General features: G+C 40.2%; 1 protein-coding gene across 1 annotated transcript in view; it reads right to left on the bottom strand.

Annotated features, from left to right (window-relative positions):
* Positions 1 to 14,619, bottom strand: part of myocd (myocardin) — a 122,895-nt gene that overhangs the window by 62,294 nt on the left and 45,982 nt on the right. The gene's annotated exons all lie outside the window — the stretch shown is intronic.

Below are 14,619 nucleotides of genomic sequence, written 5' to 3'. Positions count from 1 at the left end.
AAAATCTCAAAAACGGATGCTCTGGTGGTATTCTGGGGCTTGACTCACCTCTTCTAAGAAATAGCTTTAAAGACACTGCATCTCCTCAGACGATATCTTGACAAATAGATTATGTGTGGCGTGCTTAAAAGAACAAAAAAGGTTGCACACTGTACTGCACATAAACACCAGCCAGAGAAAACAATAACAAACCCATGCATTTAACTCAGAAACAAGGCAACAGTTACAGTAAATCATAGTCGGGTAAAAGGCTGGGACTCCTCCGTGGAGCTTCAGGAGGAACCTCTTTAATGAACGCTTAACTGATGGGCTTGGCTTAAAAGCCCACCCAGATGCAGATAGGGTCCACTCTGACAATTTATACCACAGTGACAACCCCTACTGGGAATAGACAGAGATAGACAAAGGAAAATAAAAGACAAAGACAAAGAGTGGACAACAATGACAGCCACATTCACCTCCATGACAGATAGTGGTGCATACTGTAACAAGTTATCAGTAAATCTAGTTTTTAAAGAATATCTGAAGAAAAATGCCTGTTTACCAGAAGGCTTTAATGGAAATGTGTGGATGAAAAAAAGGAAAGCAGGTCTTCAAAAGAACCAGGTTATAATCTGATGCTATCTAGCACATGGTGGCCTGTATCTCTGTGTCAACACAATATGAGCCAAGACACGTGGCACTTGGAGCTCCATTAAGATGAGCCGATAGCAGGTCACACTTGTCAGTTGTTCTCTTTTCAATTCCTTCATACCTAAGACTTGTTGCAAGTATTATCTGCCCTTCTCTCTAATGACTTATAGATTGAGGAAGGACTGGAAGGGTGAATTATCAGTCGTGTCTTTTCCTTGGTGAGATGTACATCTTTATTACCAGCCAGTGTTTAGTTTATTTGTCACAGAATCTGCTTGCGTGATGTCCCAGTTAAAAACACCATGTCGTAGATTTTGCCAGTGATGTGAGGGAGATACAAATATAAACAAACTGGAACAAACAGAAGGTGAAGGGAAAACACTATTAGAATATTTAGGCCCACTTTTAGGCAGAGTAGCTGTAAACTTACTATGAGTAATATCGTATCATGCGCAAATTTATCAAGAATAAGTAGGTTCAAGGCACACATAAAACGGGGCCAACTGCTGCGACCGGTTGGGGTGAGAGAAGGAAGACAGGATAAGACATGCTGTGGAAGAGAGACAGAGATTAATAACAAGTATAACTCAGTGAAGAGAGAGGTCTGTTAACACATAGTGAGTGAAAAAGGTGACTGAAGAAGAAAACCTCGATGCATCATGGGAATCCCCCGGCAGCCTACACCTATTGCAGCATAACTAAGGGAGGATTCAGGGTCACCTGGTCCAGCCCTAACTATATGCTTTAGCAAAAAGGAAAGTTTGAAGCCTAATCTTGAAAGTAGAGATAGTGTCTGTCTCCCGAATCCAAACTGGAAGCTGGTTCCACAGAAGAGGGGCCTGAAAACTGAAGGCTCTCCCTCCCATTCTACTTTTAAATACTCTAGGAACAACAAGTAGGCCTGCAGAGCGAGAGCGAAGTGCTCTAACAAGGTGATATGGTACTACAAGGTCAATGAGATAAGATGGGGCCTGATTATTTAAGACCTTGTATGTGACGAGCAGGATTTTGAATTCAATTCAAATTCTTTAACAGGAAGCCAATGAAGGGAAGCCAATATAGGAGAAATCTGCTCTCTCTTTCTAGTCCCTGTCAGGACTCTTGCTGCAATAACAGATGAATGTAGCCATCATGATATCACCTATTAGTTAGTGACGTCCCATTGATTGTGAATCCTTGAACTAGCTGTTAGTATCTTGGTCTTTTTTAACCAGGCGTGTCAAACAAGAGATAGATCTGCCTGAGAAACTGACTGTGAACACTCAAAGGGTGATTATCTTACAAATTATGTCCATCCTCATGAATACGCTTCTTTATCATTTTAGACTAGTAACTAGTGATTACGACTTCAAAAAGACTTTTAAACCAGACCTGCCCATTTTTAGAAAGAATACAGATTTAAGGCACTGGGTTATGTACCCAGAACCTAAGTCTGTCTTTTATATATGGTTTATGGCATTGCCCTATTTCAAAGTGAAGACAGAAAGACAATACCAAAGATGGTAAAAACAGCTTGCATAAATGACTTTTCTACTTGCTTTCTAAAGAGAAATGTTTCCCTTCCTGTGCAGCTGTAAATATTCACAAATATATTCAGAAAAATCAGACAATGATTTGCAAATTTCCATTTCCTGTTATTCCGCGAATATGTAGACCCTCTCGCATAGAAATGTAAAAGAGTTAGAGGTGCTGATTTATTTTCCTATATTTCATCCTTTTATCTTTCACTGTTGAATTTGTTTACATATTCAAATTTGTAATTACTAAACATCAATAGCGTTCACCAGGGAAGCATAAATTTATAATACCAACTGCCAGGATACTGAATGCCCCTGATAATAAAAGTAAAAATTCCATTTATTTTTCCCAGTCATAGCACTTTCCCAGTTGAATCATCAGTGCAAAAGATCAACAAGTTTCTTGAAAATGAAAAGGGTGTAACTCTGTAAAATGCTTAGAATGACACAAGATCAGCAGTACCCCAAGAGCCTTCACCAGGAATTCAGTGGGAATGTGGAAAGGCCAACTTCGAGCCAGCTGCATGAGTTAACATCAACTGCAGGATTCACCATTGTTGTTCTGGCCTGTAGGCCTGAACCCCCTCAACCAGATCATCAACAAGACTGGCTACGGACACCTGCTCTACATGGATGACATCAAGCTGTGTTCCAGGACTGAACAATATCATCAATTCACTGATCCACATCACTACAACACCAACACTGGAATGTCATTCAGATCAGAGAGGGGTAGTTGGATGTAACAAAAAGAGGAAATTTAGTGAGAACTGTGGGAACAACCAGAAGGCAACATTGCAGACATTGAGGACAGCTGTAAGTACCTTGGAATACCACAGGGAAATAGAAACTATGAACAGGCTTCTATGAAAGCCACCAAATGCAGACAGTAAGGCAATGCCTGAGGACTCAGGGAAGAACAAGATCCATGCACCCTGCTGGTTGTCAGATACCCTGCTGGTATAATAAGCTGGCCAAAAGAGGAGATAGCATCCACTGATATCAAGACAAAAAAGCATAGAAGGTTTTACATCAAGTCTAGTACCCTGAAACTATATAATAAGTGGACAGAACGAGGCTGAGGACTATTGAGTGTCAGAACCCCTATTCAGAATGAAAAAAACAAAACGGGTACATTGGGAAGATGGCCATGACCGATCACGAGCTTAGTGAAAACCTTAGGCAGCAGAAACCTCAGAAGGAAGAGTTGTAAGAAGAGGAACCATCATGGAGGGACAAGCCCCCACACCCACCCCTGCCTAGATTCTTAGCAGAACTGAACACCAGCAGCTGAGGATTCTCTCCCCAGTGCAAGTCTACTCTTTTCACCATAATGGAGTATCTACAACCCCCAATGGAATAAAACATTTTATATTTTCTTTGAAAAAAACGTTTGCAGGTCCTTTTAATTAATGTTTGCTCAACTTTTTATAGGATTTAATCCCACTGATGCATGTGGATTTTTTGTCACTGACCATAACTTTTCTTTGGAGGTCATGATTTTGTAGCTTATTTTCTTGTTAACAGAGGAAGATTCAGCCAGTGAGATTAGCGATTTGTTTTTTACACATCCACAGAAAATGTGTCCTGCTGCCATCATCTGTTCCATCATTAATCAAGATGAATGAGATGGATATAGTAACAGCCACACACGAAGACGCCCTGAAATAAACTCAGGGTCATTTCCTGTGCTTTCTATCACTTTCGATGAAATTCATTTTGTTATCATCTACCCAGTCTTGTTGTATTTTCTGAGTAAATTACAGTCACTGGATACTTGTTTCCAAGAGTTTGGGATCTTGCAGGATAGCCTTGCGAATTCACACTTTCTCTCAATCTTCTTCAAACAGTAAATGGTGACACAACTGATCTCTTTGCACACTTTCACCCTTTTCTTATCCTGCTGTGTAATTTAATGCTGTTTAATTAGATTTTTGATGTGTGTATACATAAGCTGTTGTTTGGTGTCCAACAAACTCCAAACAAAAGAGGAGATCTCGTTATAGTCACAAGAACACAGTTTGTATCCTAGTTGGACTTTTTTTAATTCTTCATTTGGAATATTTTTCACTTTCTGATTTGTTTAATTTTTCACATGGATTAGGTACTAAAACTACTCAACTGGTTAGGGTTAGGTTAACCACAGTGGTTAAACCAAAACCACTGTGGTTAACCACTGTGGTTTTGGTTTAATACACCCACCCCTCCCACCGCCCCCAACAATTTACAACAGTGATCCTGCTGGTTCACAAATAATGAGTTGGGAGTTACAGAGAAAAAGAGCCCATCTTACACATAAATGAGCCATGCCAACAGCAGCTAACGCCCTGCTGATGTAAATGGTGATGATAATGTCACTGATCTCTGTAACAATCAGTGACTGTTCTCTGTTCTTCACAGTTTACAGGATTTTTCTGACACCACCTCCGATATAGATTCTCCTTCTGATTTTGAAGCTGTTAAACTTAGCCTGTCACACAGTCTCCATGTCAGTCACACAGGCATGGAGACTGGTCAGCAACCATCTGAAACCCAGACTTCTTGAGGGAAATGTGTATATTCCCTAACCAGTTGTGAGTGGTTGCTGACAGTCACTGTGAAATTGACTGCTAAAGCTCCGATCACAAAGGCCCAGTGACCAGTCAGTCACTCCCTGATCGCCACTGGTGGCTGAGCAAAGAGTGTTTCGCAACCAGTTGGCAAGTAGTTGCAGGAGGCTGCTGGCAGTTGGTTAGGTAAGCCATACACTTTGGGTTGGGAGGTTATATGTAGTCCAAAACATCATGTTGGCAAAACCAGCTTCTATTAACGGTCATATTCTATATGCTCCTAACAATAGCAAGAAGGTTGGAGCATAAATCCTGCTTAATTACAGAATTAACCACAACTAAGTATTTTTGGGAGTGTAAAATACTGAGGTTATGTCATCTCACTTTTTCGACAGTGACATAGTTTGGAAAAACATCCAAACTGCTTAAAAATTACTGGGGACCAAAGGTGGGCTGTTGATTACTACTAGTCTACTTCCTATTACAGAATACTCGTGTGTTTCCAATGTCATTACACAATTTATTGTGGCATTCATGAGCAGCTTTACTGTAATCTAGCATTTGCTTTATTTGACTTGGACTAAGACTACAGCGTGCAGTGTTTCACAGTGAATTATAACATGTTTTTTGTTTCTTTTGCTATTCTGAGCTAAAGATTCACCCTCTCTTTACAAGTGCGGTTTCTTTCATCGATAAATGACTCATTTGAGCGGTCACATCTCGTGTTTTTCTTTCCTTTTGTGTCTTTCCTGCTGCACTCACACTTTCCAGGATTTTCAGGCGACCACCAGCTGAGCTGAAGCTGAGCCAGATGTACGGGAGGCTTTCAGGGCCTGTAGTATTTACGTTGGTGTTAGTCCAGGATTTCCAACAGATGATCGTGAATTTATGCTGCAATCAATATGGGGGATCCTCCAGCTGAGCTCATTATGATAATTCCTTTTTGAGTTCTGCCTAATGACATTTGTTTTGCACATTTTTTATGGGAGCACCATAACAGGCCGCTTCCAGCTAAAGTGCTGTTGTAATACCAATCCTCTTGTTTATGGCTTCCAACAGAGGCCTGATTGACCAACACATGCTTTACTGGAATTGTTTCATCTTAAAGACTTTTTCTCCAAGACTGAAGTCTTCCTCACACATCAGGCCAAACAGTAATCTCCAGTAATTTCAGCATACCATGCAATGCATCCTCATATCTCATGCTGCTTTATTTCAGCGGCACGAGACTACTTTACTACAGAGTGGAATGCAAGACTGTGTCTGTGATGGGCGACATGCTGAATTTAGATGAGACAATGTGCTTCTGAACAGGCCAGAAGTATGCTTTTATCCTCCCGTGACTGCTGCAACAATCAGAGTATGCAGGCGATGTCTATGGTTTGTTTTAACACGCCGCTCTAACCTGAGTCTTTACACGTACTGATTTGGAAACAGGTGGTGTTTCTGGATTTGTTTGAAAGTGGACTTGCGAATAATGAAAAAGGAATCAGCTCCGTGTTCACGGTGCTTCACTTCAGACAAGTTGTTATTAAATGATTTTTTTAACAGAGGATTTGGCAAGATTTAGAACTTTTGCCATTCTATAATAAACAATGGCATGGCCACAATGAAAATATTTACTTAATTCCCTAAAGTGACTTATGGCAACTTTGGCCACTAAACAGAGTGTCATGAGTGTTATGGCGTCAGGTGCCACAGTCTGTATAAATACTCCCTGTACACTTGTTTATAGGAAAACCCCCATCTGGTTTCAGCGAAACACAGTCAGACATGCTGGTGACCCCTGACAATTTTTTTAAATGGAAAATATAACAAGGCTGTTTGCTAAGCTGGGGGATAGCTTCACAGCAGTCAACTGTCAAGTGACAGACAAGACAGCATTGTAAAAGACTGCAGGCTCCACATCCCTGAGCCCAGCCCTTTCTCAACCTGTAAACACAGATTCTGGCTTTTGAAGAACCATCCAAAAAAACCCAGTGGCCTTTATGTCATCCCCCATTTACAGGAGTTATAAATGATGACCGTGCCGAAGTACTGTGCAAACTTAGAAGTTCAAATATATTAGAACCGAAGGAATTAGCAGTGGCATTTGCAAAACCAGTACACTGATGGCAACAAGATTTTTAAAAAGTCAGCTGCTCAGTCATGCTTCAGAATGTAAACAAAACAATAAGACATGATGGACATGGAGATAAACTGGATTATAAACTACCAGTGCACCATTTCAGCCTCAGCTCACTGTTGAATTTATTATAGGACGCAGGATTATTACGCATATTCATTTGAAAGTGCATTAAACAAACTAAGCAATTTTTGTTACTTTTACCTATTTTATGACCAATGTGGTTTAGTCTACAAGGCCCCTAAAAGCAGTGGGTGACAGTCGATGCATACACAGAGCTGCTGTAAGTTATGGTAGACTGAGCATTGGAGAAAGTTGAAAGGTCAGATGTTTCAAATAAACAAGAAAAAGCTACTATAACTGTTTTTGCAGAAAGGAAAGCAAGATGAAAGAATGTTGGTAGGAGAAGAGTTGTGTTACATGTGTTACAAGCTTTTTCTTGTCACAGTTGTAATCAATCAAAGAGGGATGGAAGCATATCTGTGCCAGTACTGTGCAGTGTTACTGGGTTTTTGTTTTTACTTCAGAAAAATACTGATTCTTTATTATCATATAGTGCATGATACTGAAAATTAAAAACCACTCATTTGGTAAATGGACTGGTTCTTATATAGCGCTTTTCTACTCTGTCCGAGCACTCAAAGCGCTTTATACAGCTAATTCATTCACCCAATCACACCCATTCACACAAGCACTTCTAAGCTTAAGTGCTAAGTATCTACAGTATACACATTCACACTCCGATGAACGCATCGGAGAGCAACGTGGGGTTAGCATCTTGCCCAAGGATATTTGGCATGCAGACTGGAGCAGCCTGGGATCGAGCCACCGACCTTCTGGTTAGTGACTGATCCGCTCTTCCACCTGAGCTACAGCCACCCCACCCCTCATTTTTGCACCAATCAAAGCTATCAGAATAGCTTTGTCCCCTAAAATTGTACCCATACTAGAAGAAAGTTAGCATAGTAGTGTGGTTTTAAGAAAGTGGTTTTATTGGCTTTGGTTGGCTAATGTTAATAAAATCCAGTCAGTTCAGTGATATTCTGGACTTATTGAGTTTGTCAGTATTATGACTTGTAGTAACTACGGATTGGAACCAGGTAGTTCAGCTACCTTGAATTGTTAGCCTGCTTGCTTATGAATTCCCTCATCATTTTTTGCACTTAAACTACAATCAGTTTGTGTGGCCTGAGGAGGAAAATAATGGCAGTGGAGTGTGGATATGGCCAGCCAGGACAGAAACAACTGCATTATGCTGCTATATATAGGATATATTTATCCTCATTAGGATAGTGATTTTTAGTGGTGTCTGGGACTGTAGCTTTGGGTTTATACTGATAAATGGTAATTGACTCTCAAAGCAGAGCCAATGAAAGCACAATGAGAACTGCTAAGGAATTGCATTGATAAGGGCTATTGATAATGGAAATGGAGCTGCTAAAGTCTTACCAATTACCATCCCTAGCGGTAACAATAGCCATAAAAAGCAGGATAATGTGACTGCATCATATTTATGTGGATGGCTAGGATAAACTGCATCCAACATATGGCGGTAACAAACAGACTCACCCAACGGCTATTGTGTGTACCACACAGCAGGTCAAGTTAGATCAGCTCCCAGAAACAGCGGCCTGTCAAAGCAGCCACAATACAGAATTTAATCATTAAAAATACAAATCCATTCACATCTGCTTATCCCAGCTACCATAGGGCACCAGCCAATCACGGGGCTAACACAGAGACAGACAACCATTTGCAGTCGTATTCTTATTTAGATTCGCCAATTAAACCAGGGCTCTCAAATTCCAGTACTTGAGGGCCGGTGTACCGAAACTTTTGCATGTGTCCCTGTTGCAACACGCCTGAATAAAATTAGTAGGTCACTAGCAAGAGTATAGAACTTGACTCACTTGACTGAAGTGGCAAACCCCTAACCCTACTTAAGTAAATGTAAGTGTTTGGAAAAATGTTCTTCTAAAAGTACTTTTATTGCACCATGTTCATTCACTCATGAGCTGCTGTAACATGAATCAAATTGCTGAACTGCCACCTCAGCACCACCTCGTTGCCCTGTACCTGTGCATGTGCAATGACAATAAAGTTGAATTCTATTCTATTCTATTCTATTCTATTCTATTCTATTCAGCATGCTTCTATATAGTCCTGCTAATGACCTAGTAATTGTAATCAGGTGTGTTGCAACAGGGACACATGAAAACGTTTCAGGACTCCGGTCCTGGGGGACTGGAGTTTGAGACCCTTGAATTAAACAAACCCCACTAACTGTATGTCTTTGGACTGTGAGAGGAAGCTGGAGTTCCTGGAGAGAACCTGCAAGAACATTAGGTAAACAAGGCAAACTCCACACAGGAAGGGAAAATATCCATAAAGCACATTTTTTTTCCATTTTATGGTTTTTGAAGCTATCAAGTTTAAGATCATTTCAATGCTGGCCTCTGTGGCATTGACTCTTTTTGGAGACAGCCTCAAGTGGCCTTTAAAGGAAAGTACTTCCGCACTGGATTAATTATTTAGATCTGCCATTTGGTGATGCTGGGCTTTTATGTGTTGGACATTCCTAATGTAGTAAGTAGCCAAATTTGTGTTTACATTCAGTTAGACTTTGAAGCAAGTATTTAAAATGATTCATGTAAAGAAAAATACCAGAAGTTCCCTGGATATTCTTCATAATCTTTAGTTAATTGGATGTTTATAAATAATGAAAAAAATACTGTCAGTATTAATAAACTACACTTGTTGTGTATTTAGGCTGGATGCTATTGTCTGTTTTGCTCATTATTATATTTTTAGTCATTTTTTAAGGAGAACTATTCTCATCAGTTTCCAGGAGCATATTTACAGAGCCACGGCACATCCCGGATTTATACGTGTTATTATGTATTTTCTATGTTATTACTACCTTGATATTCAAGCTGGTAATATATTTGTTATAAACCCCAACACATCCTCCAACCCTCTGTCAAAACTCTACAGTAAGCGTGTGAATTTCCCGATTAGTATGAGAGTCTAACAAGGAGCTGCGGTCAGCCCAACATGTTTCTTGTACTGTCACTGCTGGGCTTGTAATGCTCCCCTCCTTCAAACTGTTTGGCTTGACGGCCCTTATCTACATCAGTCATGTGAGGAATTGAATCATGGGTGATTTATCAACACTTTCAAGTGAAAACAGTGAAAGATGCCCCCGGACGCACACACAAACTGAAATGAACTTGAACAGTAAGCAGCGGCAGCAGCAGTTAAGCTTGCGTTGTGTCTTGTCTGGTTGTTCATGCCAAAGGACATTAAGATATTCCAGAGAAAAGGATCCGATAATATTTTACAGTTCACCAGATGTGTCTAGAGTGTTAGGAAGAACACGGTTTCAATGAATTTATCATTTTTCAACTGTGTCCTGCCCTCGGAAGCTACCAAATACTTCAAAGGCAATGGCACGTGGTGGATGAGGAACTATTACTTAGGCATTAAGAGCTTTAAGTAGATTCCCGCCCATCACAGCATTATGGCACCCACTAACGTGCAGCAGAAGGTAAGCCGAGGAGGTCAAAGGTCTAAACATACCAAATGCCAGTATAGACATCCAAGAGTTAAATAGCCCGAGTTCCAAATGTTTTGTCACAGCTCCAGCACAATGTAATGTGCATGATTTACACAGCCTGAGAGCATCAGGCCTCATCCTGTACGTCATCCACTCCACAAGTTGAGAGAAGATTTACAGCCAAACTTTAACCAAGTATAAACAATTCTTTGCCACCATAAAGGATAACTCAGAAGATTAAAATCACATTCAAACTGAGAGACAATAAAAAAGAAACAAAATAAGGTTTAAAAAAATGCAAAAAGGAGATAAAAATACACAAAGGAGAAGTGACCGTGACTTCTTCTGAACTGGGCTAAAAGTGATCCAATTAACAAGAACACGGAGGACCAACATAAAAACTTCGGGTCTTGCAGGAAATAAACTCGTGCAAGAATTGAGATTGCTTTGCCAAACAGTGTTAACACTCAAGGTTATGGACTTACCTCCCGAAAACTGGATCCTGTCATCACTAAAATATAATGGCCAAACATGTATGGTGGTCTGACTTTTGTGTCCTTCGTTAACACAAGCGCTAAAATGAAACAAATAAGTCTGAAGTTTGAACAAATTTGAAGATGATAACACTATTGGTTAATGCACCGTCAGACCAGACTGTGGGAAGAATATTTAAAAAGCTTGGTGATATATGAACACATGCAAGGATTGTGAGCTACCACTGTTAGTTGTAAACTGAAACATAATTTAGACTTCTGTGGGAAAGCTATGTTGTAACTTACTTAACCGGAAATCCTTTTTAACCCTACGCCATAACCTTCCAACCCATTCGGCTGTTACATTTCTCGGGAGGTACTTTAGTTTATGGTCATACCACCCTGAGCAGACCAGATCTCATCTGATCTTGGAAGCTTAGCAGGGTCAGGACTGGTACTAGCTAGTGGTTAATACTTGGATGGGAGACCGCCTGGGAATACCAGGTGCTGTAAGTTTTATAGGGTGGTGGAGCAGGTCACCTACTAAATGGAAAGTTGGTGGTTTGAATCTCCGTCTGCTACAGGCTACATGCAAGATACTAACCCCATGTTGCTCTCAGATGCATCCACCAGAGTGTGAATGTTAGATGTTAAACCGAAAGCACTTAGAAAGAGCATATTGTGTGAATCAGGCAAGTTGTGTAGAGTGCTCAGATAGAGAAGAAAAGCGCAAAATAAGAACCAGAGGGATATGGCTTAGGGTTAAAAGAGGTTCTGGCTTACATCTTAAGTTACAACAATGATTTCACGCAGAAATCTAAACGAAGTCTAAATCAGAGAGCAATTTTACTTCCTATTAATCCCAGTGTAAAGAATTTGGGTGTGGCAGCACGGGGGTGTAGTGGTTAGCACGGCTGGCTTACAGCCAAGTCCTGAATTTCACTCCCCCACCTGGCCGGGCCCTTCCTGTGTGGAGTTTGTATGTTTTCCCAGTGTTTGCGTGTGTTCTCTCCAGGTACTCCAGCTTCCTGCCACAGTCCAAAGACATGTAGTTAGTGGGGTTAGGTTAATTGGTGAATCTAAATTGTCCAAAGATTAGCCGGAGTGAACGGTGATCTGTCGCTCTGTGTTAGCTCTGCATCAGGCTGCCGACCTGTCCAAGGTGTACCCCGCCTCTCGCCCTATGGCAGCTGGGATAGGCTTCTTGTTTAAAGCCTGTAGATTTATATAACAACACAGCTAATATGTTAGGATGTCTTTAACTGTTGTGTGAGGTCCAGAACTGTCCAGATAGTTTGTTCTTTGTCAGCATTGCACATTTGTACATCAAACCTCCACTAAAGGACACTTAAAAAACCTTTGTGTTGAATTGCTTCACCCTCAAAGAAATTCACAGATCCTTTCATTTATGAAGACTTTATCTCGATTATTGTTTAGGCTACTATTATTATATTATGGCAGACTTCATGTCTGCTTTAAACACTTAGGAATAAATAATGGGATGGGCAATAGTGAACACACACACACGCACGCACACACACGGGAAACATGTTTTCAGTGCATGGTGAATAAAAAGAATATTTTTTGCGGATACAGACTGATATGATTGACAATGATCGCTCAGCATAATTTCTGCTCTTCAGAAATGAGACGCTGCAACTATGTATAAACTGAACTTTAAGCTAACTACAAGCAGTGCCCAAGAATTTAGTATCATATATTTACTTTACTTTAGCTGCACTGGTTTCCGATGAACATTTTAAAACAAAAATGAATACGTCCCAGACAGACTGCTGCTTTAATCAGAAGAACCTCCAGTATTTTTTTCACTGGTACATTTGACATGACTGAAACTCTGTCCTTGCTGTGAAAATCTAGTGCCATTCAAATTCAGGTTTGAAAAGCATAACAGTTACTAATCATTGAGGTGAACTGAGTGAGTTGGTGATGTTCACTGATACGTCTGTGGACACTTTACCTGTCCTGCAATAACCCCTGTGACGTCATTGCTCCGCAACCTTGCAGCCTCCTTGCTGCTGAACAGACTCCCTGTGGGCAAGATGAATAATGACCTGTGTGTTTAACTTGCTCAATACAAAGAAGCCATGTAATCTAAATACATAAGGTAATATAAATACAAAAGAACCACATAATCTCACACGCTGGAGTAGTGAACCCAGAGTGTGTGCAGACTGTGACATCTTGGCTGTGCCTCCTGCTCCTTCTCTGGTTGGGTAGGCTGGCACTCTCTGTGTTTAAAAAGCTCCCAGAAAGTTTACAGAGAGTGTACTTCTGCTGGGCTTTGTGTGACAAGCTTTAACGCACCATACCCATCAGCAGCAAAACAGCCGCAGACCTCCCTGGAATTCACTCTGCCACTTTCCATTCATACATTTCCATGCATTTCCCAGCTTCCTTTAGTGTCCAGTCTCTGCAAACCTATGTTGACAATTAATACTGGCTATGTTTGTCAGCCTGCAAGCTAAGAGGCTACTGTGTATTTACCTCGCTTTTGTCCTGCCATGTCACTGTGTAGAATAAGTTAATCCAGGGTGGAAAAGAAATCAATTTGCAACAGTTAGGTCTCTGTTATGCTAAAGAAAAATCCTATCAGTTCACCTCAGAAATGACATCATATTTTTTTTTAAGTGCAGAAATCCTAAATGTGCATCAAATTATGGAATGGGCTATTTTAGGAAACACAGCACAAACTTGATAAGGACTGACACTAAAAACTTAACTGATCTGGAAAAAACGTTTTTTGTTAAAGGCTTTTATGTTATATATACAATATCTATTTCGCCAGTTACCAGTTGTAGTGATTATAATGATGGATTGCTAACAATATATTAAATTGGAACAATTTTGGTAATTGATTGTTAAAGACAATTATCAAGCCAAAAGCCAAACATTTGCTTACTCTTGGACATAATCACCAGATTTATCTGCAATTATTTCCCCTCCCTCAAGGTAGTGGCCTCCATTCATTCTTGAATCAGTTCACCCAACAGATTCTAAATGTGAACATGTTACAACGGGTTTATTGTGGCAACCCTAACAAAAAGTCTATCTTTGAGAAATCATCATTGTGTGACTTGGGATTATTTTCAAAACAGTACGACAGTATTTGTAGTAAAAAATGAAACAAAGAGATCAAAAGCAATCAGTTTGACCGGAAGATGGATATACAGTTACCACAGCAAGAGTCAAGAACTGTAGTCTGTAGATAGTCACACCAAGAAAATCTCCACTTCTGCAAAAGAAACACCTTCAAGCCAGACTGAAGTATGCTAAGGGACACTTGGAGAAAGATTAGTCAACCAAATGAAAACAGAGTACTGAGTATTATGAAATAAAAAGTATGACCACCCAAGGCTGCTGAGCACCTAGAGTACTATATCAGACAAAAATCCCACCCCAAAAGTCCAGGATTGGTCTCCTCAGTTCCCAAACATTCATGGATTGTTGTTAAACGAAGAGGGAATACTACACACATTCCAACTTTTTTGAAGCATGTTGTTGCAAGTAAATTCAGAATGACCTTATTTACACTATACTGCTCAAAGCATTTGCTTGTCTCCTTTCAGATGCTTATGAGTGACATCATATTCTTAATCCATGGGGTTTAATATTGGTCCACTCTTTGCAGATGAAGAAGCTCAGACTCTCCTGTGAGGCAAATGTTCTTATTTATTGGCACTATATAAATAAAATTGAATCGAGCTGAATTTAATTGAATACTTTCCACAATGTTTATAAGTGTGTT

Source organism: Maylandia zebra, linkage group LG8 (genome assembly GCF_041146795.1).
Source record: "Maylandia zebra isolate NMK-2024a linkage group LG8, Mzebra_GT3a, whole genome shotgun sequence".
NCBI classification, from domain to species: Eukaryota; Metazoa; Chordata; class Actinopteri; order Cichliformes; family Cichlidae; genus Maylandia; species Maylandia zebra.
This window is presented reverse-complemented; position numbering and strand designations above follow the sequence as displayed.